Source organism: Phodopus roborovskii, unplaced genomic scaffold (genome assembly GCF_943737965.1).
Source record: "Phodopus roborovskii unplaced genomic scaffold, PHOROB, whole genome shotgun sequence".
NCBI classification, from domain to species: Eukaryota; Metazoa; Chordata; class Mammalia; order Rodentia; family Cricetidae; genus Phodopus; species Phodopus roborovskii.
The window spans coordinates 3,408,081-3,433,857 of NW_026126636.1; the positions used below are offsets into that span (position 1 = coordinate 3,408,081).

At 49.5% G+C, this 25,777-nt stretch overlaps 1 protein-coding gene across 1 annotated transcript in view; it reads left to right on the forward strand.

The window, feature by feature from the left end:
• Nucleotides 1–452: 452 nt before the first annotated feature.
• Chst8 (carbohydrate sulfotransferase 8) overlaps nucleotides 453–25,777 on the forward strand; it is a 127,595-nt gene continuing 102,270 nt past the window's right edge. Inside the window, exon 1 of the mRNA XM_051207293.1 lies at nucleotides 453–964. The gene's annotated coding sequence lies outside the window, so the exon portion shown is untranslated. The remainder of the gene's footprint in view (nucleotides 965–25,777) is intronic.

Consider the following 25,777-nt stretch of genomic DNA (forward strand, 5'->3'; position numbering starts at 1 on the left):
TCTCAGGCTGGTGTCAGGCGGACCCTTAAGGATGAAGTTCTCAAGCGAGAATCCGTGTCATTGGGCACTTGTGGTTAACTACAGACCCAGAAATTTGGGGGTGAGTGCCAACAAGAGACAAAGCCTTGATCGAATTCCACGAGGACTGTAGTCTGGGAACCTACCCGACTCTTCCGTGCATCGATCCCTTTGCAAGCCCTGCGCCCCCGCAGCGTTGGGTCTAGAGCATACAACCCTGCGTGCTGGCGCCTTTTCTTTTTTTTCCCCGCAGGTCAGTGTGGGGTTACTCGGTGCCACCACCCGGCACTACGCAAAGAAGCTGCGTAGTGGAGCCCAGCTGCAGACCAGAGTCCAGTGCTCTGGGATCCCCGAGCCCGGCGCTGCCCGCTCCAATACCGCCCCACCCCCCGCGGTCGCCCGACCGCGCCCAGCGGCATCTCCTTCGGAGCGGAGCGCGCGGCCAGTGGGGCCGCGGGAGCCGCAGAGCGCGCGTGGGTGTGGCGCCCGTGAGCTCCCGGGAGGGTTGAGCGATCGGAGAAAGAGATTTCCCCTTTCTCTGCCCCGCCACCACGGTAGCGGCTTTCCGCCGTGGGGCGGGGCCCGGGCTGGGGGCGGGGCGCCGGGCGGGCGCGGCGCTATTTCCAGCCTCGCCGGAGGCTTCGCTCGCACTTCGCTGCGAGCCTTCCCGGCGCTGGAGCCGGATCCGGTGGCACCGCGGGGAGGAGACAGGACCGGGCGGTGGCGGCGGAGACAGGGGACGCAACCAGTGCTGGGGAGACCCAATAGGAGCACGCAGCCGCAACCTCTCCCGCGCGCTCCGGCCGCCGACTCCACGCCGACCGTCCACTCCCAGGACCTAGGACTACGCAAAGAAAGAGACCCAGCGCCCGGGAGGATCCTCCTGCCGCCAAGAACCGCGCCGGACCGGAGGAACCCGTTGCCTGAAGAGCACCGGTCGCACCAGGTAAGTGCCTGCGCCCCACATCATCCCGTTCCCTCCCTGTGCGGGCTGCTCACCCGAAGGGATGCCCCAGGGAACCCTTGAGCGAACCAGAACCGCTCTGAGCGCAATCCTCGCTGCTGGACCTGGATCGGAGTCCCAAGCTGCAGGTGCTGGTACGGCGTGCGGTGCTTGGGTCTGGCTGCACTTTGGGGACCGGCCCCCATGAGCGGGAACTTTAATTATACTTTCGATCCTTGATTTTCTTCACGCCTGGGAACTGCCTCTCTCTCTCTCCAAGGGCTCTCCCTGAGGAACCTTCGCTCCTCCTCCTCCTAGATCTGGATGCTGGGTGCGTGGAAGTAGCTTTGGGCACTGAGCGACGAGCGCCCCAGGGCCGGGCTGGAGCGTCCAAGGTGCCAAGGCTTTGGCGTGCGCTTGGAGCTGGGACGTAGGGGTCAGTTGGGGCCGGCAAGGCGAAAGGGGAAGTCACTGACGACCTTGGCTCCCTACCGGGAGGCATAAGGTGTCCCTGCGCTCCATCGCGCGCATCTCCACCCAGCAACTCTCTAGGGCCCCGGCCTGTTTTGAGCTCCGGGCAAGTGTGTGTGCGTGCGTCACTGATAGCAGGGAGATTTGTGCATGCGTGTGTCCAGAGTGCGGGAGTTGGAACCTCAGGCGGCTGGGAATAGGGGGCGGTGAGATGATACTCTTTGCGGCGGGACCGAGCCCATCTCTAGCGGCGGCTGCAACTCCAGCTGCTGAGCAGGGCTGCTTTGCCAAGGCCGGCCTGGCCAGGTGAAGGTGCGTTCCCGATTTTGGGCAGGGCCAGAGGTGGCGCTTGGGCATCAAGTGACCTCTCTATTTCCCGCGCAGGACTCCAAATCTTACTTTAGTTGTACATCTTGTCTCTGGGTCCTGCGGCCCTCACCGGGCCCTGGAACAGTCAGAGGACTATGTACTGGATTGCAGGCATACAGGTCTGATCTTGGAACACCCTGACCTGCGGCCATTTCAGCATCACCCGGCATCGCATCTCTGATCCGCCTCCCAGCAGGACCCTAAGCTTGATTGGCTCTAAGAGGAACAGGCTTCTAGGACTCTCTGTTTCTATGGATGTAGCCAGAAAGCAAGTGGGAGACTCAGTGGGGGGGGGGGGGGCGGGCAAGGACGTAGCTCCAGGTGGTAAGGGTGGGTAAAGCGGTAAAGGCAGATGAACTCTTTCAGATCACAGGCATGGGCTTCCTCCAACAAGTCCACTTTTTTGAGGGTTAACTTTGACCTTACACTGGTGGGTAGAGGGACTTGTCTTAAGTCCCTCCCTAGTGCAACCTTTTACACTTGAACTCTTAAAAAATGTCCTACCGCCAGTGTCTCCTGATCCTGTTAATGCCCCCAAAAGCACAGTTGGAAAGACTGAACCAGGGCCCGTGGTTCTTACAGAAGAACCTCTTTCTTTTCCTTTTTAGACAGGGTCTTAGCATGTAGCCCAAGCTGGCCTGGAACTCATGACCTCAACCTGCTGAGTGCAGGGATTACAGGTGCGCACCATCACACCCTACAGGGCCTTCTCTTTTGATCCGGTGACTCCCACCACTCGCAGGCAGACAGGGTCCCCCACCTATTGAGGAGAGTGGAAACATGTTCTGGGGGATTATGCAGATTGGTCTCCCTAAAGTGACACACAAGAGAGGTGCTCTTCAGACCTTGAAAAGACCGAGTCAAATTGGGGTAATCAATAACCCAATAGCATTTGAACTCAGAAAACCTCAAAGCCTGACCCTGTCCCATCATTTGGTGGCATCACCATGGGACACATGAATGGTCAGTGTATTAATTTATTTACTGGGAATCTGGCTTTGTGGCAGTGAATTATGTTCCCCAGGTATTGATTCTTGTTTTTCTTGTTTTTTTTTTTTTTTTTTTTTTTTTTTTTTTTTAGATCCCAAATTTAAAATGCCAAGGCTTTCTCAAAGCAAGGTCAAGGATTAATTATTTATAGAGAGACATCCATCAGCCGGGGAGGGGGTGTGCTCATTTGTAAATTCCCTGAGTGGGCAAAATGAAATCTATTTTTCTCTGGCTCCAGCCGGGAGAGGAGAGCTGGCTTGTTTGACGGAGGATGCTTTGTAACTCAGCCTGCTGTTGGAGATGCCTTTTCCATCTTGTAGCTGGAACATCACTTGGGAAATTTTATGCATATTTGCTGTGTTTCTGTAATGAACATTTACTGATTACAGAGTATCAAGGGAATTTCATTTTTAAAACATTTATTCAAATCTCTGTTTATGTAAGCTAATAAGTCTGGGAAAGTTCAGTTAACTACCGCCCCCCACCCCCTACCCCCACCCCATCCCCGGGGCCCCATGGTTGTTGGGCAAGTATGCTTGGCAGGCTCATCTCAGAATTTACCCTCCATTCACTTACAACGGGGAAAGTCAGATTTCTCTGATTGGAAATACAGTGCTGGCTGCCTCCCTGTACTTTACTCTGAGTTCGTGCCAGCCGCTGCCTTTTGTGGCTTTGCTGATGGAGGAGAGGTTGGTGCTCAGAACTGTGATTGCTGTTTTGCTGGTTGTATGGGGTCAGAATAAGCTGCTGTGGCCTCTAGAGTGCTGATAGGGACAGACAAGGAAGGTGTGGTCACCAGTTCACGTGTCTGCCTCTTGCCTACCCCGTTTAGCTCCCACATGTTCCCACCACTCTGATTTGCCTATGCATGGCAGCTACAAAAACAAATAGCAGTCAGTAAACAACTGCCCGGCCCTGTGTTAATCAGAAGGTAATGAATCTTCTAAAAGGAGGTTTATATAATGCTGGCCCGAGGAGGTCAAGACAGCAGTGCAGAGGGACAGCCAAAAATAAAGTAGATGAGTAAAGATGCTGGCTGTGTGCATACGTAGCATCAGTATCAGGATGCCTGTGGGAGGTGGGCAGCCTTCCTGTGACACTGTGGTGGCCAGAGAGGCTCCTGGAGCTTTGTCCTTGGAGTCCTTGCTGGATTTGTCTGACTTCAGAGCAGCTGTTGTTTTTTTTTTTTTTTTTTCTCCTCCCAAGAAAAAGCTGCCCCTGAATAGAGGAGGCTCCCTGGCTCAGGTAACCTGGGGACAGCTTCCTGAGCTCAGGTGGCAGAGGATAGGGAGACCTCGGCTCACTTCTTATTGGCTGAAGGCTAAGTGACCCTACAGTTAGTAAATTGCTGTGGCAGAGGATGTGGCTAACACATCGCTAGTGTGAAGGAACTGTGACTTCTACCCTCTGCAAAACTACCTGTCATTTGTGATCTGGTGTTGCAGACAGACTTGCCGCTGGGACTTGATCGTGGGTGGTTAGGAAATCAGAGGAGCAGTTAATGCTGTCGGGAAGCCGGACAAGTCTGTGTCCCTGTGGGCCAACATCCAGAAGCAGCCCTGGTCCTACTCTCACAGAGTACCCGGATGTAGGCCCTGGGCTGGGGGTGTCAGACATAGCTGCCTGCCCGGCTGGCAGGCTGAGATTCTCATTCTTTCTCCCCAGCTGGAAAACCCTGCTTCAGGGGAGCCAGTACTTTGGGGGGAGGTCTGGTGACAGTAACGGTATATGGTATCCTTTTCCTGTCAAACCTGGCTGGCTTTGGTGAGTGACGTTTATTTGAACTAAACTGCGATTGTCAGTGTTGAAACTTGGAATCAAATGACTCTTGTGTCACACTCCCAGGGCCAACCCCCTTGTCACTCTCCTTCATTCTGCCATCAGTGAGTGCTTATTGAGGATGTATTGGATGTCCCTTGCGGGACAGAGACTTCACCGTCTCTCATTCATCACGCTATCGTATGCTAGGCAAAGGCATTATTAGCCGTAACCAATGCTGTGGTAGTCTAGGCTTGAGAAAAGTAGGGAGGGGGTGCCCAGGTTGTTTCTTTACAGCATTGGACCCATGCGTGCTAAGCAAATGCTCTACCACTGAGTTGTGACTCCGACAGAAACGGCCAAGTTGTTATGAGCCCTGCAGGCGGGTGAGCTGGCTTAGACGGAGGGCAGGGGCTTGAGAGATGGCTGATAGGTTCAGAGCACTGGCTGCTCTTCCAAAGGACCCGAGTTCAATTCCCAGCACCCACATGTTGGCTTAGACTGAGGGCCTGGGGTGGGGAGACCAGGCATGGGCAGTAGCCGGCACAGCTGCCCTTGCTGAAGGAATGAATGAGAAAGTTCTGGTCACCTGCTATGAGAAGACCTCTGCGTGCCGCCGACGGATGAAGGAGAGGGACAGAGGTGTCTGGGACAGACTGCTGTGGGGTTTGGAGACCCGTGAGAAAGGAGCAGCAATGGACCGGGAGTTAAAGATTCGAAGTTCCAAAGGAATTGTTTGGGAGGGGGCCTGGTGAGGTGGTTGAGATGAGGCTGGTGAGAACCCTTGGCTCCCTGAGACAGAGATTCCCCCTGGGGTCCTGAGCTCCTGTCCAGGACTGGGTGGTCCGATGGCTGGCGGTGCGACCAGGTCTCTGCAGTACTCCCAAGCCACCTCCATGCCACCATGTTGGTCAGGTTGGTTATCTGCTCCTGTGGGAAAACACCAAGACGAGAAGCCACTTGGGGAGGGAAGGGTTCATTCCGTCTTACACTTCCCTGCCATGGTCCGTTATGGAGAGAATCAGGACAGGAACTCAAGCAGGAATGGAGAGGCAGGAGCTGGAGCAAAGGCAGGGAAGACTCCTGCTTATTGACTCGCCCTCTTGGCTCAAGGCCAGCTCCTAGGACCATGTGCCAGGGTGGCCCCACCCACTGTGGGCTGGACTCTTACACATCAATCCTTAAGTATTTATTTATTTATTATTTATGTATATGAATGCCCTCTCTGCACGTATGCCAGCATGTCAGAAGGAGGGCATCAGATCCCATTATAGATGGCTGTGAGCCACCATGTGGTTGCTAAGACTTGAACTCAGGACCCCTGGAGGAGCAGCCAGTGCTCTTAACCGCTGAGCCATCTCTCCAGCCCCAAATCAATCATTAAGCAAGAAGATGCCCTTAAAGACATGCCCACTGGCCTATTTGATGGAGACCTCCTCTCAATTAAGTTTCCCTCTTCCCAGATGACTCTAGGCTGCGTCATTGTCAGCGCAAGCAAAACACACACACAGAGCACATAGTAGGCACTTAGTGCTCAGTGACAGCCTTGCCAGGGCTCTCAGGTAAGGAGCAGCTGGAGTACTGCTCATTCCCTTTCTGGAACTGACACCTTTCTGCTGAGCTAGCTCCTCTCAGGACCTGCCTTTCCCGAGGGGAAGTGGGGCAAGGCTTCAGCCCCCTGCGGGCTCTGTCCTGTGTGCCAGCCGCCTGCAGGACACTGACGCCCACCTTCTCCTGGAGTTGGTTGCCTGCCTGCCGCTCCTGCCTGTATTGTATTCTCTTAGCTTCGCCTGCCATGTAGTTGATCTAACCTGGCAGTTGGCTGGCGTCTGCCCCAGAAAGAACTCTCTTGTGCGCGTTCCTCGTTCCTCTCGTCTCTCCCTCCTACCACGCTGCTTCCATCCCTTTGAGAGCCTCTGCCCGCCCGGGGTCGAGAGCTCCCTGACTCCCTCTGAAGTCTGACTCTTCTCAGGCTGTCTGCGGCTCAGGGACGTGGCTTCCCTCCGTCATCGTCTTCCAGAGCTGGGGTGGTGGAAAGCAGGCCTGTGAGTCACCCTACTTCCTGGTGGGCCCATGCTGTTGGCTGCAGGCCCTGAGCTGAGTGGCAGCTACCGAGATGCAGGCAACAGCCCAGGTCGCTGTCACCTTGTCCTTACTCCATCTGGGCCAGAGCCAGCTGCTTCCAAGCTGGGCCAGCCTTGGGGATAAGAGCGATGACAGGCAAGGAGAGGTTCTGGACGGAGCAGTTTTATGCTTTGTAAACGCTGGCCTATCTGAAGCTCTTTGCCTAAGGGTAGGCTGTTCTTCCCTACTCTCTCTGGTAGTGTGTTCCCTGTGGCTGTCTATAGCTTGTTCAAAGCTTTCTGTTCAGGCTGGCCTGTCTCTCTTCTGCTGTGATTGCTAGCTGTCCGTGGACCAGATACCCATCCATGGGGACCTGACACAACATTCTATACTCTAGGCTCAGATTGACTCATGCTCAACAGACAAGTCATACCCATCGTGGAAGCCATCTCTTCTGGGGGGCTGACTCATCTGTCTGGACAAGATTCATCTGCCCAGTCTTGTGATCACTGAGGCCGTCCTCCAGCCTTGTTGGGGGGGGGGGTGCACTTCCTGTATTCCTGGTGGGGTAAGGGAAGGAGGCAGTACCTGCTGGGAGAATCTCAGCATCCAGCAAATACTGACCTCCTATGTGTAGGGCCCCATACCTAGTCTTGGGGTGCTGGGCCAACATACTCAGGCTCAGGGCCACCGAGCTCGAGTGTTGTTTTTTCCTGCTGTCTGTCTGCACTGCCAGAGTCGTCACGTGACACACAGTTTGTCCACACTAGCTGAGCTGGGGCCTAATGCGTGCAGTCTATCTACATTGGCTGAATTAGGGTTTGATGCAGACAGCCCGTCTACCTTGTGGAGCCAGTGTGTGGTCCATGCAGTATGTGTACCCCGGTGAAGTCTTGGGAGTTTGCACTGGAACCTTCCATTTGGTCTGTGTCTGCTCCATTCTCCAGGGCCTTTGAACATAGCTCAGATTGCTCAGCCTCTCTAGCTTCAACAGCTTTTCTTGGTGACTGGACTCTGCCTAGGCCCAGACTTCCCTTCAGACCCAGGCTGACACGTCAGAGCCTTTGTCTTCCAGGGCCTAGGTGGTTAAGCACAATGGGTAATGCGGTCTGCCTACACTGTTGGACACCAGCACAGGAAGCCGGTTGTCTTTGTGCTCAGGTTGAGCCAGTATGCTTGGCGGGTACTCTGTCTACACTGCTGAGCTTCCCAGCTGGGGAACCCAGCTCATTGTGAAGTCTGTCTACACCAGTGGTCAGTGATTACATCACTGAAGCCATTCAAAACTGGTTGAGTCAGTCAGTGTTCAAAGCAGGCACTGGCTACCCTGGCTGAGTCCAACACGTGATCCAGGCAGACTGCCACACTGCTTGAAACAGCGGGGAGCAGGGTCAGCATCAGGCTTGCAGGGGCCAGTGTTCTGGGCTTCTCTGGAAACCTGCCCAGGCCTGGGTGGTTCTCTCCCTTCTGAGGATGCCTCGCAAACACCTGGCTCCGATGTGGGTCCCCTTCCCCAGGGACAGTTCCCATGGCTTTTCAGCAGAGGCTGCCTGGTGTCTGTGGCCGGTGCCACCTCTGCTACCCTTCATGGCAGCCACTCACACGCCTTCATCTCTGGAAAGTCATTTAGTGTGGATTACTGCCTCGGTGTGTGTAGTAAATTGAGTTTCTCCTGCTTGGGTCTGTCTTGCTGTTTTCTGCTTAGATTTGGGGTCTCACGAGGTTTGGCTTCATCTGCAAATCTAATTTCATGACCATTCATCCCGTGAAAGCACTCTATGCCTATTATTTAACTCTTCTCCATTTCCTTTTCCATGAATTAAAATGTCAACAGACAACCATGACAACCACAGACACCCCTCACTCCACCCCAGGGGGCCACCTCTGGGTTGTAACTGAAGCTGGTACACAGAGTCAAACTGGTCTGGTTGGAATCTTAGCTTGCCCCTTAGTCATTGTGTAGACTAGGGACTTGGTTTCTTCAGCTATAAAATGAGAATAACGATAGACCCCCCCCCCCCACCTCCTAGAGTAAGTCTAGCAGCTTTTGGCAAGGCAACAGCTGCTGTTGTTATTGTTATATTTTCCTTTGTGTTTGATCTCCTAGTCTAACAAGTTGGTCAGGGATTTAAACTGATAATGTGAAAAGGATTTGGGGCGGGGCTTGTAGTTCCTCGGGGCCAGGGTCACCTTAAGTCTTTATTTTAAAGGAATTGTGTATGTGTGTGTGTGTGTGTGTGTGTGTGTGTGTGTGTGTGTGTGTGTGCATGCGTGTAAGTGTGCAGACGCCCAAGGAAACCAAAAGAGCTTCAGATTCCTGAGGATGCTGTTCCAGGCAGTTATGAGCTACCTGTGTGGATGCTGGGAACTGAATCTGAGTCCGCTGGAAGAGCAGCAAGCACTCTGAACTGCTGAGCCATCTCTCCAGCCCCAAATCTTTTAAAAATGGTTTCCTGATGACATAGTGACGTGTTTCGCAAGCGCATTTTAAAGCCCTAACCCGGTTACAGCTAGCTAGCATACACACAAGTGAGTGGGTCGTATGTGAGAAATGTAGCGACTGTCTGAGAGCTGCCCAGTCCTGAGTCCCCAGCACCAGAGCAGGAATCAATATGGCTAACACACACCTCAGAATTCCCTTTTGGTCCGTTCCACCCCCCTTCGCCACATGTAACTAATGGCGTAGGTTTGTTTCCCTTGCTCCTAAACTTGATAGTGATGGAATTACAGCCTGTGCACATGCGTGCCTGGGTCAGCATCATGTTTGAGAGATTTGTCTGCACAGGGTTCCTACTGTGGTTTGCATGAGTGTCCACCAGAGGCTCACGTTTGGAAGGCTTTGTTCCCTAGGTGGTACTAATTGGGAAGTATTGCAAATCATTAGGAGGTCACCCTTCAGGGCATGCCCAAAATGGGGTTGTGGAATCATACTGGTCATCTCTTTCTTGCTGCCCCTTGGCCCCAGGGCATGCCCTACTGCTGTCATTTGGCACCCTCACCAGAACGCCAATGCATTCAGGGCCTCCAGATCATGTACTGGGAGCGCTAGGATCGTGAGCTAAAACCTCCTTTTCTTTTTACAAAGCAGTTACAAAGTCTGTTTTGCCGTGGAAACAAGGAGCTGACCAGTACCACGCCATCGTGTGGACATACTCTATTGATTGCCTGTTGATCGCCATTCAGGTTGTTCAGAGTTTTTGACTATTCCAAGCCACGTTTGCGCACGTTTTTGCATGTGTCTCTTGGGTATGTGTAAACATATCTGGGAAGCATGGACTTCGGCGGCGCGCTGGGTTAGGGGAACACATCTTTTATGGGAACTGCAGCCAGGGTTAGGAAGTGCTCATGCTCTCAGGCATGGAGGTGCACACTTGCAATCCCCGTTCGTGGGAAGCTAAGGCCAGAGGATCGTGAACTCAAGATCAGCCCAAACTTCCTGGTGAGCCCCGTGGGTGTGTGCATGCATGTGCACGAGTGTGTGTGTGTACGCTTGCTCGTGTGTGTGTGTGTGTGTGTGTGTGTGTGTGTGTGTGCGCGCGCGCGCGCGCCTGTATGCACTCAGGTGCATGCGGGGTAGTGGGACTCACCACCTTAAGTCTACTCAACAGTTATGTGAGAGAGTTCCGGTCACTCCACATCCTTTCTAACACTATGTGGTTGGCTTTTATCATTTTAGCCATCCTGCGACTATGTAGAGCTATCACACTGTGTTTTTAATTTGATTTCTCAGATGACTAATAGAGTTTCTTTTTTGCCCAGAATATTTTGAACCTGAAAATATTCTTCAACAAATCTTAAAATTCACTTCCATTCCCAGAGGATAGGGTTGTTAAATGTCTATAGCTGTGTATGATTCTTTTCCGGGGGAAGTTTAAATCTGCCCTTCTAGAAGGTGGGAGATGGAGTAGTCTTGCATTTCTGTGAGGGGTGGGAACCCTAACAGATGCCATGAACTTTGAGTCTGCCCTGTGGGACTCATGTTTACTGCTGTGTTTCAGTGTCCAAGACCATCCTAGCACAAATTTAGGCCCCACGAAAGCCCAGTGAATAAAGGCTCCCATGATGAAGCTGCCCCTTGGTCCTCATAGTCCCTCCTACCTCCCTGACTCAACAGGGGTTTGTCAATATACTGAGCTGCCTGGTGAGGACTCCACTGGATTCTCCTTAGAGGATATCCATGCTGGGAATCTGTTCCCCCTAGTGTCCAAAGCCAGCTATGATGGAGGAGCAGGCATGCTTACCCAAGGCTATATATAAGCACTGGCCATTAAAGAGCATCATCCCTTAGCCAGGCCTGATGCATGGTCCTGCAATCCAGAAGCTGAGGCAGGAGGATCACAAGTTCATGGCCTTCTTGGGCTACAGAGTGAGTTCAAAGCCAGGTTGGGGAACTTCATAAGACCCTGTCTCAAAGGAAAAGGTCTGGCAATGTAGCCCAGTGGTACAGATAGGAGGTAATTTCCCTTGCCTAGAATCTTGCAGAGAAGGAATCAATGGTAGAACACTTGTCTAGCATGTGTTAAGTTCCATTCCTTAGGTGCCTTCATCTTCATCCTTGATGGATGTACCTGCTATTGGGTTTCTTTGCAGGTGTCTGGAAGTTCCCCTGCCCTGTCAAAAGCAGTGTCCCCTTTGTGTGTCACGGGCTCCTCGGCTGTCTGTGCTAGTTTTCCGTGGCTGGCATGCTTTGCATTCCAGTAGAAGCAGAAGCTCGTGTCTAACAAACTACTCAACAGATCCTGCCACCACTTGACCATAGCGATACCTTCTGCCTTTGGCTGCTTCTGGCCCACTCCCTTCCAACTTGACAGAAGTCTTTGGAAAACAGTGTGGTTGGGCAATGAGAGCCTGGATCAGAGTCCTTGGAACACATGTGCTGTTCTTCGTGTACCTGTTATCCTCAGGGAAGGGAGTAGACCCACATATAACTTGGGTGCAGACAGCACAGAGTCTAAGGTTTGACAACATGGGTAAGGGATTCTAGCCGGGGCAGCAGGGCTGATCCTCAAGATAGAGAGACCATACCTCCCCAATGAATCAGTGTGAGCCCACCCCTGAGTATCAGCAGAGAAACGCCCACAGGACAAAGACACTGGGTGCTCAAGAGACGCAAATACATAGGTCAACATTAGAGGATTCTAGAAGCCAACTTGAGACTGCTTATCTCCAAGGCAAAGCAAGGGAACTCTCTGTCTTGGTATTGGGAGAAATTCTCTCCAAGGTTTGGGATCACAGGGCACAGGGCCTGTGTGAACCAAATACACTTCACTTTAAAATAGGACAACAAATGACTCTGTGACACAGGCATTGTTTATGTGCTGTGTAGGCGGGTGTGTGAAGATGGAAGAGCTAAGAGCAGTTTGGGAAAGCAACACCTTTTTTTTCCCCCCGTGGGGGTAAGAAGGCAGATTAGGGAGGTTTATGGTCTTCTGTGATAACTAATATGAAAGGTTTATCAACATTAAAAAAAAAAGGCTGACGTTTTTTTTTCGAAATTGATTTGAAGACTTGGCAGATTTGAGGAATCATTCAGTAACATTTTTACGGGTCGATGCTAATTTGATTCTGCCGACCAGCGCGACGCGCCAATTTACTGCCAGACCAGCATTAAGCACGGACCTTCCGTGCGAGTTTTATAGGCGGACAGCTCATAAAGATGTGTGCTTGACAAGTATTCTGCCTCTCTTAGGATGTAGAGTATGAAATGTTTATCAAAAACCACCTAAATCGACCCTGCTTCGGACTCATAAACAACCTGGGGACTTGAGCCTCATACTTCATTCAGTATTTCATGTCTCACTACTCCAGATCCTGGTGTATTCATGCCAGGAGCCTTTGTCTCCAAAAGCCAGCCACCTCCAGACACACGACAAACTCGGGGCAGGGCTGACCACCCGTGGCCACTCGAATGCTCCTGACCCCTCAGTACAGCCTCTCTGGGAGTGCTGAAATGTCCCCTCTCTTAAACAGTTCTGCTCTCCAAAAGCTACATCTCCAGGGAGAGGAAGTCAAAGGTCAAAGTTTACCATGTGTGATGACACAAGCCTGCCATTCTAGCGTATGATGAGATGCTGAGGCAGGAGGATTCTAGCCTGGTGCCAGCCTGGGCTACCTTGTGAGGCACTGTTTCGTTTTGGTTTTTAGAGAGAGGGGGGAGGGCTGCACCTGAAATAAACCTTTGGCCCCAGGGACATACATTTTTCTTTCATTTTTATTTCCTGGGCTTCCCTGTGATGGATCATGGGTCTCTCTTTGCCTAAGTACAACTGTTAGAGCCTCGCTCACCACAGAGGATCCCCAAAGCTTTGTTCAGCACACCAGAAAGTGTGTAACAATAAAACTAATCAAAACTGCCGTTCTTTAATCTCAGACTCAGGAGACAGGCAGGTGGATCCCTGAGAGTTTTTGGCCACCCTGGTCTACAGAGTGAGTTCTAGGACAGTCAAAGATTCATTGAGAAACCAAAAAGCTCAAGCGACCAACAAAAACAAAACAAAACAGACCCGTCCGTGTTTTCCCCGGGAAAACCGCTGCTAAGATTTTCCACAAAGAAGATGCGCTGTGCACACTTACTCTCCCCTCCCCCGCTTTCTGGAGTGTCTGCTCCGCCCCAGTGCTAATTGTCCTTAGCTTAAATGAAGATGATTACAGGAGGAGTTTGGGGAGTGGATAGACCTCCATAAGCCCAAAGCCTCCTGGGCCTCTGGCAGTGGAAATCTGATCTTGGGCAAATGTCAAGGTGTCTTTTTGAAATCTGTGTTACACGGTATCAGCTCATTGTGGGCATAGGGCTTCATCAGGATGTCAAAAATACTGTATGGGGATTCCCTCATTGCCACTTTGGTCAACCTGAGAACACACCAGCAAGCAACCCCCCTTTCTACACACACACACACACACACACACACACACACACACACACACACACACACACGGAGAAAGAGAGAGCCCCGTCGCCATTGCAATCTATTGCTGAGTTGTCATGAAAAGCCAATTGGTGATATTTCAATCACAACGTCCCCGTAACAAATTCCATTCAAATTCCTCGGGAAGAGAGTTAAGGCTTCATCCTGCTGCCGGGAGAATGGCACGCTAAATGTAGCTTCCTGGGGCCCTGGCAGCCATCCAGGGCTTTGTAATTTATACTTCTCCTTCCTAGCTCTCCAAGTGACCTTGGAACCTCTGTGCTGCAAGGTTTCTTAGGTTCGCAGGGTGGCTCTCCATCCCCCCGCAGGTGAGCCCTCCCAGGCCCACCCATCCTGTGAGAATTTAGAGAGAGGATGACAGGACACCCCCCAAAAGCACGGGGCTGCTGATGGGAAGATTGTTTGTTGCTGCTGACCTTTCCGCTAAAATTGATGTCAGCTGTGAAACAGTCAAACACAGTGCTGAAAGGTGGCTTGCAGGTGACAGGAATCTCTCTCCCAGGCCCAACAGCCAGCAGGTAATCCTGGAAGAGCAAGGTGTGTGGGGGAGGGGGCAGTGTGCAATTACACTCATCAGCTGTTTTTGGTTGAGGGATAAACACAGTGACCCCCCCCCCAGCTGCTGTCCGTATAGACTCTAGCATGGGAGTGGCGTGTAAGAAAGATTAATGTACAATTAAAACCCATGTATGGGTAAATTACAGGGTGACAGCTATCTAATGCAAACACCACAGCTGTGTAATTAAGAGGGCTTACAGGCTCCCCGGGATCCGTTTGCTGAAGGGAAGTGCCTGGCGGCTGTCTGTGGTGAGCATGGGTGGCGACTCCTCATCCTCCCTCCCCCCCCCCCCCGTGTGGGGACCATGGGGAGGCGGCCGGAGGGGGCAGCCTGGGGTGTATAAGGAATTAGCCTGCCCCTCTGGTCCCCAAGCATCTAGCCCACTCCACACTGCTCTGACCTGTCCGCCTCCTCACCTTTGCCTCCAAGGCAGTGAGAACCCTTGAATATCTTTTTTTAAACTGTTTTTAATTTCTCCTGCTTTGTCAGCGTTTTAAGAGATATGTTACATTATGTGGAAATTGGATGCTAACAAGATTTGTATGAATAAATTAGACTCTTAACTTTTTATGTTATTACAAAATTGAAATGGACTCTAATGACAGTCAGAATTAATGTTCTGTTTCAAATAAATGCTGGGGATGTGACTGTGTATCGAGTGCAGTCCTCCATAGCCCTTCCTATGTGGCCTTGCCTGAGAAGCCACCTCTGTCCTCCTCCCAGAGGGTGGCCCTCTTGCGACTCCCTGTGGAGTTCCCTGCCCGTTCATGAGTTAGGAACATGTTATATTCCGTTGAGATTTTAGGTTCAGGCCGCCAGGGGCTGCTGGGAAGAGTTGCTACTGAGACTTCCATTGACATCTGTAGGGAGAATTGTCCTGGGCCATGGGTCACATCCTCACCTGTGTGCCGGGACTGGCTTTGTAGGCAGATGCCCTCTATTAAGATGACCCTTCTAGCCACCAGGTGTAAGGTCTTGAATTGGCTCTCTTCTATCCAGAGCCCTCCCATTAAGGCCCTCAACTGTCTTTGGTCTGTATCTCAAAGTTTCCAGGGGACCCAGCCTCGATCCTGGGCACCGTGGGGTTTCTCTTTTCCTAAGTCCTTCTTGGCTGAGGTCAGCATCTCAAGGACCTATCAGCCTATCAGCATCACAGTGCAGTCACTATGATGAGTCACCTGACATTGGCAAATGGAACAAGAAAGGAAGTATTCGTCTCCTGATTCAGTCCATGCTCACACTCATCCCATGAGTTACACCAAACACCATCCCCATAGTGAGGACACTTCATGGAGGAATTTCTTCATGCTGGACAGGAAGTGGAGCGGGGGAATCCAGGAAGGGGCCAGGGCAAGATTTAGCCCCTAAGTCTATACTCCAGGATTCCTGGGAGATGGCTCAATGGGTGAAGTACTTGTTGTTCAAACCTGAGGATCTGAGTTCAGATCCCAAGCATTCAGGTAAAAGAGCTGACCTATGACCCCAGCATAGGTAGGGAATGGGAAACAGTGGCTTGCTGGTGAGCCAATCTAACTGACCTGGTGATCGCTAGGTTAAGCCAGAGACCGTGGCTCAAAAACTAAGGTGGAGAGATGGAGAAATGTTTTAGTAGAGAAAATGCCTACACTATTAAAGTGTGAGGACTAGAATTCTGATCCCAGAACCTATATAAAAGCCAAACAGACACAGTGGCCACCTATGATCCCAGCACCCATGAGGTAGAGCCAGAGGATGCATGGGGCAAGCTGGCTAGCTAGACTGGCCCAAATCTGGGAGCCCTGGTTCAGTGGGAGACGCTGCATCAGTATGTGAGGTATGGGTATGAGGGAGGAAGACACTGGATGTTAACTTTAGGCCACCACACACGTGCACACATGTATGAGCCCCCAAACATGTGTGCGCGCGCGCACACACACGCACGCACGCACACGCACACACACACACCAGGTGTGACATAGTAGTTTGAATGAGGAAAGCCCCCTATAGTATTGGGCAGTTGGTCCTCAACTGTTGGCGCTATTTGGGGAGGTTAAGGATGTGTCACTTCACAGGAGGAAGAGTATCCCTGGAGGCAGCATCTGCAAGTGGAAAGCCTCACCTGTTTCCAGTTTGCTCCCTCTGCGTCCTGCTTTTGGCTGAAGATGTGAGCTCTCAGCTTCCTGCTTCTGCTGCCAGCCTGTTGATTCAGCCACGAGTCCCCACCATGATGGACTCATCCCTCTGGAATCATAAGCCAAAGCAAACCCTTTCTTCTCTAAGTTGTTTTTCGTCCTGGTGTTTTATCATAGTGACAGGAAAGTAGCTAAAAACAGATGATGAACAATAAAGCAAGACATCCAGACTGGGGGCCTCCATGTACACATGAATAGGTGAGCATACCACTACACATATGTAATCACACACTCTCTCTCTCTCTCTCTCTCTCACACACACACACACACACAGTCCAGTGACCTGCTTGTTACAACTACACCCCACCTTCTCCCTTCACACCTCTCAATAATGTCATCATATTACGGACCCAGTATGAGACTGTCCATTGATTAGGTCAGCACCCTCATTATCTATTTGTCTCTGAAAATGCCATTGCAGACAGCTCAAAGATGGCTTTGCTAATTGCCTAGGTGCTCCTTAACATGGTGGAGTCGACTATTAAAATGAACTGTCGGTCCAGGATCTTTCTTTCTGCTCTTACGCCTAGCTCTGGAGCTAAGTTGCTGACAGGTTCTGAGGCTTGCTTCAGGTTCCTCCTGGACAGGGTTTGAGTAGTGCTGCAGAGTTTCCACCAACACAGCTGGATCTGAGAAAGGGAGGGCAGAGTCACAGGGGTTCTTCTGCAAAGAGGCAGCGCCGAGGGTCTGGGATGGTGGGGTGCCCGTTGGTTCTGCTTCCCACACAGCTGAGGTGGGTGGGAGGGAAAGGGGCTCCTACCAAGGTGGGGAGAAGAGGCCTGGGCAGCTCAAGTACTCGGATGCCGGGACATCTCTAATAGAATACTCAGCCCAGGGTCGGGTGGTGGTGAGCACATGGGAAAGTTCAGCTGCCATTTAGAAGGGATGGGGAACCAGGGTGGGCAAGTTTTCAAAGACTAAACCATGTACAGCAGGGGCGGGGATGTCACTTAGTGGTAGATCTCTTGCCTGGTGAGTCTGTGGCTCTGGATTCAGTCCCAAGGTCTGCCTAAAATAAAACAATACAAACAAAAGAGCATGTGTGTGTGTGTGTGTGTGTGTGTGTGTGTGCGCGCGCGCGCGCGCGCACATGTATGAATGTGTGCATGTGTGTGGAGGCCAGAGGTTTACACTAATTGTCTTTCAGTTTTGAAACTGGGTGCCAGGCTGAACCCCAATTCAGATAGACAGGCTGACCAATGAGCCCCAACGACCCTCCTGTTTTGCCTTCCCGTTGATGCAGTTACAAGCTTGAGCCTCTGCTCTGCCTGGCTTTTTCATGTGGGCGCTGAGCTCACACTCAGACTCCCAAGCATACATAGTAATCTTACTGACCGAGCCAATTCCTCAGCCTCTAATTTTGTTTGTTTTTGAGGAGGCATTTTGCTGTCTGGCTCAGGCTTGCCTCAAATGTGTGATCCTCTGGCCTCCACCTCCCAAGCGCTGGGATTATAGATGTGCTACCACCACACCAGGCTAGAATAAGATGTCTATGCATTTCCTGTCTGTAAGAAGATGGATCCAGAATTTAGAAACGCAGCCATCAGTATTCCAAATTGCACTTGGCTTCTGGACTTGAAGATTTCATAACCACTTTGTTTGTCCAGGGAGATAATTTCCTACCTAAAGACAAGGGCCTGGTGTCTCATGTCTGGACAGAATAATGGAAAGAGACCATAATTGCTAAAACCCCAGGTCCTGGCTAAGAGTGGCTGGGCCCAGCACTCGCTACCTGCGCCCTGTGCGCTAGGAGGATGTCCTCGGCCACAGAGACTGGTGACATCTTCAGTGTCCAGGCATTTGGGCAATGGGCTGCTAGTTGGGCTCCAAGGTCCTTGGCGACCGCAGTCTTCCAGGTGGACCCTTCCTCCCTGGGTTCTGAGAATGTGTGTGTCGCAGAAGAGGGCTGCAAAACCCCACTTCATAGGAACATCAGTCTGCACCCTGCCCCCACCTTCATGGGAGGAAAGCAATGTTCGCTGTGAGCTTGGTGAATGGGGTTTGGCACCCTCCGGAGCAAGGGAGACAATTAAAGTCTTTGCACCCAGAGCCTGTGTTCTCACACATTGTTACAGAGAGAGGGTCTCCTCTGTCGCTTCATATTCATAAACGCATAAGTCACATTCATTTTATAAAAATGCAATAATCTTTATGCCTACTGCACATAACCTGGTTAATCACTTTATATATCACCAACACCTTTCCCTGGTAATGGATCTGTTTCTATTCCGATTTTGACATCTCGACCGCATTTCTTCGCATGAATTTATCATAATTTATATACCCAGGTCCCTGTTGGACGCTTTGGTAGTTTTCATTTTTGTTTTTCAATTTTAAAGAATGTTGAAGTGAGCAGTCTTGGCCGTATACCTTGGTGTCGTTACAGCATAGATTTCTGGCAACGGAGGGCACTTCCTGGAAGGGTGGCCACGGTTTTAAGACTTCCAGACAGATTGCTTCCCAGGAAGACCCAGTGGTGCGTGAGCGTGCCTATTTGTTCTCATAATTGCACCAGCATAGGGAATCTTTGCTTTTTAAAATCGTTGTCAATTTGATAGGTTAAAGAGGGGCATCATTATTGCTTTTTAAAAGCGTAACTTCAGGAGCCAGGGGGATGACTCAGTGATGAAAGCACTTGCCACACAATTGTGAGGACCTAACTTCAGATTCCTAGAACCCATGAAATGCCAGGTGGGCGTAGAGGCCTGCCTGTAATTCCAGTCTCTGTAGGTGGAGGCAGGGGTTCCCCAGGGCAAGCTGGCTAGCAATACTACCATGTGTGCAAACTCCGGGTCTCACAAGAGACCCTGCCTCAATGAATAAGGTAAAAGAGGGTGGCTCTGGACATCAACCTCATGCATGTGTACCTCCAAATACACACACACACACACACACACACACACACACACACACACACACACACACACACACACACGAACGCTACATACTTGAAAATGGAAAAGAGGAAAAAAACTTCTATTTTAAAATTTATTTTAATTTTATATGTATGAGTGTTTGCCTGCATATGTACGTGTGCACCACATTGTGCAGTACCTTTGGAAGCCAGAAGAGGGCAGCGTGTCTCCTGGCCTGGAGTTACAGGTGTTGGGAGTCACCCTGTTTAGGCACTGTGAACCGAACTCAGGACCTCTGGAAGAGCAGGAAGTGCTCTTAACCACTGAGTCATCTTTCTATCCCCAAATCCACCATCTTAATTTTTGTGGCTTATAACTGCTTTTTTCAAATCTTAGATGCAAGTTTCATCTTGTCTTGTATGGGATGACACATTTGGTTTTCAGAGTCTTCTGGAAATATGCAGTCCAGTTTCAAATTATACCTGTCAGAGATTTGTGGTGAGTTGTGTTTTATTTATAGATGAACATAGGAAGAATTTACTTACATATTACCATGTTACATTTTCTGATCTATCCAGTTATTCAACAGATATTTACTGAGAGTCAACTGTGCGTGTGGTGCTGTCCTAGGCAACAAAGGCACATGTATTAGAAAACAAACCCAAGGGACATCTCAGCTCCTATGGACCATAGTCTACTAGGAGATCAAGAACTTAGCCAAGTCCCAGGAGAATATTATCCTAACAGGCTAACAACTTTTCACTAAAACCACCTCATTTATTATTATTATTTGGTTTTTTGAGACAGTCTCTCTGTGTAGGCCTGGCTGTCCTGGAACTCCCTCTGTACACTAGGCTGGCCTTGAACTCACAGAGATCTGATTGTCTCTGCCTCCTGAGTGCTGGGATTAAAGGCGAGTGCCACCAAAGCCGGACTTCAACCCATGTCTTAAGGCTTCCTCGAAAGCGTCATTTGACTTACTGGGGTTCAAGATTCTAACACATGAAACTTTGGGGGTATATCCTAAAACTTTATCCAAAGGATAACAGCCCACTTAGCTCTTCAATCCATCTTCTCCCTCTCCCACACTTCCAATCCTCTTTATCCTGCATGGCTAATCAAGGCCACTACCGTGTTCTCACACTATGTGACTTACTGATGGCCCCAGGAAATAATCAGTCAGACAGGAACCGAACAGCCATGGTGGGCCCCTGAGGACCGGTCTTCTGTGCTCTCCGGCTAAGCTCAACTTCCTCAGCATCCCACAGTGTCTCCAGATCTCATCACCTGTTAGGGACCAATTGTTCAAAATGAGAACCTGCTGATGACATTTCACGTTTAAGCCACCACAGGAAGGAATCTGACTCTCCCTCATGGACATGGACGCGTGTGCACACACACACACACACACACTTAAAAGATAAGGACCGAGAACTGACCAATGGATTCATCCATGTGATCTAAGCAAGCAGGGGCTTGCTGGGGTGGTGTCTGACTTAACGGCTCGGCTCCAGGGGAGGATGAGGGGCGAGAAGCGGAAGCTGGTGAGTTCGAAGGGAAAGCAAAGGGATGAGGCGGCTGTCATGGGAAGAGGGGCTGAGGATTCGTGAGCATCTGAGGCAGGAGAAAGGAGGGTTGCTCAAGGCGAGTCTCAGAGAGGGTGAAGGAGCACCAGAGGTGCTTTAGGTGGGAGCACGGGCAGTTAACCCACGGGAAAATGGAGACAGAAATGTGGGTACAAATGCACTGGCTGAGTCTCACTCCCTCCCCCTTCCTCCCCTCCCTGCGCTCCCTCCCCCTCCTTCCCTCCCCCTTCTTCCCCTCCTCCTCCCTTTCCTCTCCTCCTCCCCTCCCCCTCCTCCTCCCCTCCCTGTGTTCCCTCCCCCTTCTCCCTTCCCCTCCTCCCCTCCCCCTTCCCTCCTCCTCTCCTCCCTGTCCTTCCTCCCCCTCCTCCCCTCCCCCTCCCCTCCTCCTCTCCCCTCCTCCTGACCCTCCCCCTCCTCCTCCCTGTCCTTCTTCCCCCTTCTCCCTTCCCCTCCTCCCCTCCCCCTCCCCTCCTTTCCTCCCTGTTCTTCCTCCCCCTCCTCCCCTCTCCCTCCCCTCCTCTCCTCCCTGTCCTTCCTCCCCCTCCTTCCCTCCCACTCTCTGGTTTTCATTGTGTTCACAGACTCTCACAACTGTAATATTTTCATCCCCCCCAAGAAGAAACCCTACACTATTAACTATTACTCTTCATTACTGCTTACTTAATCCTAAACAATCGCTAAGTACTTTTCATCTGTACCGATCTGCCAATCGTGGATATTTCCTACAAGTTGTAATGTACAATGTTTTATTTTCTGGGTCTTTTCTCTCTAGCATAGTGGTTTTAAGGTCCATCCATATTTTATTCCTTTAGATGGCTGAAGAGTATCCCATTGTATGGACATACCACAGTTATCATTTCTTCTATTCATCTACTGATGGATATTTCAGTTGTTTTCACCTCTTGGCCTCTTGACAATTATGGACAAAACTTCTATATATATATTCATCTACAAGATTTTTTTATAGTGTCATATATTTCTCTTAGTGTAGCAGTTCTCAACCTGCCCCGACCCCCTGAGGGGTCAAAAGACCCTTTCATAGGGTTGCATATCAATCAGATATTACCTCATGATCCATAACAGTAGCAACATTACAGTGAAGTGGCAATGAAAACAATCTTATGGTTGGGGCTCACCACAACGTGAGGAGCGGCGTGAAAGGGTCACAGGAATATTAGGAAGATGAGAAGCACTGTCTTGGTGTGTCATTAGCAGTGGAATTATTAGGTCGTTTGCTAACTCTGCACAACTTTATGAGAAATTGTCCAGTTGTTTTCAGAAGTGGCTGTGATGTTTTGTGTCTCCTCCAGCAGCGTGTAAGGGCTCTGACTTCTCTACCTCTTTTCTGAGTCTTGTTATTGTCTGTCTTTTGATCCTGGTGCTTGGAAACACCTTCTTACAGTAGTTTTGTTTTGCATTGCTCTAATGAAGAATGGTGGTGAGCATCATCTCATGTGGGACACCTGTACAACTTTGCAAAGCATCTATGTAGATCCTTTGCCCATAACAATTGGGCTGTTTAATGTTTTCTAGTTATCTTGGTGTGAGTGATCTTTCTATATTTGGATAAAAGCCACTTAGTAGATACCTGATTCTGAATCTAGCTTCTGCATATGAGAAAAATTTTCCAGTAATTTGAGTGTGGCTTATTTCACTTAACATGGTTTCCAGTTCCATCCAATTTTCTGTAAATGTCAGGATTTGGTTTTTCTTTGCAGCTCCATAAAATTCCATGTATACACATTTTCTAAACCATTTGTCTGTTGGTGGATGTCTAGGCTGGTTCACTTCCTGGCTATCATGAAGAGGGCTAGAACTATAACACAGATATAAAAGCCTGTCTGTGATTACAGTGATTGAAGGCCTTTGAATGAATACCTAAGAGCGGCAAAATTGGATTGTAAGTTAATCTACACGGAATGGTATTTTTAAATCTAAAAGAATAGTGTGTATTACTAATGTTTATAGATAATCAAGACACCCACACACACATGTCTTTAGTCTTTCTGTAAAAATAAATACAAATTTATCTTTTGATCTGTTGGTGCAATAAATTGTATTAATAGATATTTTAATATCGAGCCATTCTGCAATGCATTTCTGAACTAAATTGTAATTGGCTGGTATACATAACCGTTCTACTGTATTTCTTGTTCAATAACCATAATGTTTATAGTCTCCTTGTGATTCTTTCTCTTATGAATTATTTAGAATCTTAAACATTTCAAGGACATTTTCCCCTTTTCTGCCTTTTAAAGCAATCAATTTTCAGTTTTGTTGTGTTATACTGAGAGGTTGTGGCTTGTGCGATATTGATTATTTAATTTTAGTTGAGAATTGCTTTGTGTTTTGGCTAGGGTGTGGTCACTGTTGTTCCTTATGCTTGAAATAGCACATACCTTTAATTGTCTGATGCACAATTCCATGCGTATCCATTCATATTTTTCTCTAACTTGGTCTTGTTGTAGCTATCTTCTCTAACTTTATTTTTTTGTCTATTTTTATTTATCAACACCAGAGTGTGATGCACTAAAAATCTCCTCATGTCTTTATGAATTTGTTGATTCTACCTCACAATTTCATAAACTTTGACACTGTTTTTTGTAGCGCAATATTTTAGATACACACAAGTTCAAGATTATTACATTTTCTGAGGGAATTATCCCCTTATTCTTTGTATAATAACTGTTTTAATCCCTATCAATATTTTTTTTTTTTTTACCAAATAAACTCCAGCTTGATTTATAGCTACACTATAAAAATAACTTTGTTTTGGTTTTTTGTCTGGTATATGGTGTGTGTGTGTGTGTGTGTGTGTGTGTCCAGAAGAGGGCACTGGATTCCTCTGGAGCCGGAGTTACAGGAGGTTGTGAGCTGTCATGTGGGTGTTGGGAACTGAACTCTGCAAGAGCAGTATTTGATCTTAATCATCTCTCCAGCCACTCTGTATTCTTTCCTAAAGCTTTATTTTTATTATACATATTTTGGATTTTCATCGTTGTTCAAGTCCATCCTTGTCTCCAAGGACCTACTTCGCCATTGTTCCTCTGATTCCCTTTTCCTCGCTGTGCTGGCTTCTAACTTGCATCTGCTGCTTTTTTATTCTTCTAGTGTTTATCTTTATATTGTTAATCTACACACATGGATTGACACAGTAGAGCTGAAGTCAAAATATCTACTTTTCTCCAAAGAACACTTTAGTCGGGTCACTCCCTCGTCGTCTTTTACGTTAACTCCATATGGCTTAAAGTCTCCATGGCTCACGGGTCCTCATTATCCATCGGTTATTTTGGTTATTGGCCTTCTTTACTCGCCTCTGTGTGTTGCATCCTACTCTTTCTTTGTGCATTCTGTTTCTGACTGCCTCACATAACCAATGTAAGCTCTGTTAACATGTGCTCATTTAGATTTTATTTTAATCTTTGAAAGAAGTATTTCTGGTTGTTCTTTGAACATTCCATACATGTATACAGTGTAGCTTGGTCATGCCACTGTTACTTCCTGCTTCGCATTTTGATATGGATAGTTGATCTAGGTATAGAATTCTGTTATGTGTCTTTCATTCCTTCTTTCTTTGCTCTCTTCTCTCTTTCTCCCTATCTCTAGCCTTCTCCTTCTCCCCTTTCTTCCCTTTGCCCCTTCCTCCTTGTCTTAGTTAGGGCTTTTATTGCTGTGAAGAGTCACCATGACTATGACAACACTTATAAAGGAAAACACTTAATTGGAGCTGGCTTACAGTTCAGAGGTTCGGTCCATTATCTTCATGGTGGGGTACAGGCAGGAGGACCAGGAGCAGCCTGGGCTGTGGTGAGACTCTGTGGAAGGAGGGGGCAGGAAGGGCAAGAGAGAGAGGGAGGGAGGGAAAAGAGGGAGAAAAGGAGAGGGAGGGAGGGAGAGAGAAGGAGGGCGGGAAAAAGAGAGAGAAAAAGGAAAGATGGGAGGGAAAGGGAAAAGGAGGAGTATGGCGGTTTGAGTAGGTATGGCCCCCACAGACTCACGTGTTTGAGTGCTTGGCCCATAGGGATGGCACTATTAAGAAGTATGGCCTTGTTGGAGAAGGGTGTCACTGTGGGGGCGGGCTTTGAGGTTTCATATATGCTGAAGCTACAGCCAGCGTGATGCAGTTGCTTCTGTTGCCTGGGGATCAAGATGTAAGACTCTCAGTTCGTTCTTCATCACCTTCCACAGAGCCTCACCACAGCCCAGCCTGGTCTCCAACTCCTGGTCCTCCTGCCGCATCTTCCTGAGTGCTGGGACTGTACGTGTGCACAGCAGGACTGGTACTTTTCCTAAATCTTACAATTTTGGTCATCATCTCTTCAATGGTTTCTTTGCTTTTGTGTCAGTCACTTTTCTCGTTGCCCTGACGATCTACAAAAGCAACCTAGAGAAGGAAGGGTTTGTTTGGTTCCAAGTTGGAGGGTACAGCCTGTCACGGGGGCAGGTGGATCAGTGACAGCAGCCCCAGCCCCGAGGGCCGAGCACAAGGCCGCTGCACGCTTTGTCTGCATGCAGGAAGACTGAGCAGCATGGTCACGGTCCACTGGCTTCTCCCTTTTTATTCAGTCCAGGACCCCAGACCAAAGACACGTGCACCCCATAATCAGGGTGGGTCTCCTCCCCTCCTCAGCTGAACTTTTCTGGAAAAGACATACCAATAAGCTCTGTCTCCTGGAAATTCCAAGTCCCATCAAGTTAGCAATTGGGGTTAACAATTACACCCCCATTCTGAACAACCTTTGAAATGCCAGTGGCTTGGACAGAGCTAAGCATAAGCTTAGAGGGCCGCTTAGATTTGACTTTTTCTCCAGGACACAGTAGCTAGAGAAAACAGTTGCAACTCCCTGTTCCTCTGATTCGCTGTCTATAGAATGGGGACAACCATATTAACACGCTCTTTGGTCATCGTGAGGATGTAATACACTTAAATATGCAACATGCTGCAGAGCGCTCCTGGCCAGCCTCAGTTCTCAGTGTGCTGTGGAACCCAGCAGAGACCCGGTGCTGGCACTGGCTTGCTTGCCTTAAACTCATTACTGCAAATTATCTGGAAGGCACTTAACTCTC